General features: G+C 48.3%; 1 long non-coding RNA gene across 1 annotated transcript; it reads right to left on the bottom strand.

Annotated features, from left to right (window-relative positions):
* Positions 1-382: 382 nt before the first annotated feature.
* On the bottom strand, positions 383-998 carry LOC123130276 (uncharacterized). The gene is made up of 2 exons (XR_006463787.1): positions 769-998; positions 383-662 (listed from the first exon to the last, which is right to left on the bottom strand). It is a non-coding gene; the product is annotated as an uncharacterized lncRNA (long non-coding RNA).
* Between the last annotated feature and the right edge of the window lie 263 nt (positions 999-1,261).

Below are 1,261 nucleotides of genomic sequence, written 5' to 3'. Positions count from 1 at the left end.
GCGGGCGGCGGCGGTTGATCGTATGCCGGCACTTGAAGCTGCCATACACGCTGACAGGGGGACTGCGGTAGTTGTCAACCTGGCGCTTGACACAATTTAGATTCTCTACCAGAGGCGTATGAATTCTACAATCTTATTCTCGTCGCTGGTTAATTTTCCTGGTTAATTTTCATTGACAAAAGAGCTTGAATTGCTAGTAAAAATAACCACCGGAGTTGCATGATTAGGTCCTTTCTGTCCAATATTATTCTCGTCGCTGTTTCTCTGTTGGGATGGTGACATTTTTGAGTGTTCAAACATTGCAAAGGGAAAGCTATACTTCAGTATAATCCAACTGTAGAAGTTTGGTGAATTTCGTGCAGCAGTCTGAATGTAGAGTGGGGGAGAGAATATATTTTGGATCAGGCTTGGCAGAAAGTGGTCCTTACTCGTTTTCTTAATCATGACCCGGTGTTTGGTTACAGTAGTACGCGTGCCATGGCATTATGTACACTGGTCATTTTCCATTGACTAAAAAAATGTACATCTTTCATGGCGCGTCCGATACCAAACATCACGTTGCTTTCACCTCCGACCGCCTCGATGAGAAGGTTGATGCCAACGCCGGTGATGAAGAACGCGTACTGGTCCTCCTACAACCAAAAGTTGCACGGGCCTCCGTCCTGTGTCAGTTTCAAAACTGAAAACTGAATGATGAACAAGAAAATACAAAGCAAACAGAAGAAAACTGCAACATCTGATGGATGGGTGTACAGATAACAGACTTACTCCCTGATTCGGGCATTTGTAAAAACGGACGCCGGGATTCCGGTCTATCCCGGAGACAAACCATCTAGTCCTCGTCCCAGCACACCTCGGGCACAGGATCAATGGCAGCGGGGGCAGGGGTGTCCGGAGACGATGAGCGGAAGACGAGCTCCGGGACATTGCGGCACGGCGACGTCGACGGATCACGACAACTCGGGGTGCTTGTGTGCGTGTTTGAAGCAGAACGTGCAAAACGATCGGTCCTGCACGCAGCGGCTGGTGCATGAGCCTTAAATACATGCAGCTGGGTAAAGTGTTTACGTTATACAGTGTTCGATGCAACGGTAATATTGTGTCCTTTCGCCTATACATGTGCAGTGCTTGCAGCATATGAGTCAGTCCGGCTGTCAGTGCATAGTACAATGGATACAACGAATACGAAACATTACGCTAGTTGGCGGCGCTCTATACTCGAAGTAGCACTTCCAGCTAGTCCTAATCGCGACGCTCCGCC

The sequence above is a fragment of the Triticum aestivum genome, chromosome 6A, assembly GCF_018294505.1.
Source record: "Triticum aestivum cultivar Chinese Spring chromosome 6A, IWGSC CS RefSeq v2.1, whole genome shotgun sequence".
Taxonomy (NCBI): Eukaryota; Viridiplantae; Streptophyta; class Magnoliopsida; order Poales; family Poaceae; genus Triticum; species Triticum aestivum.
Note: the sequence above shows the minus strand (reverse complement) of the source record. Positions and strands in the feature narration are given on the sequence as shown.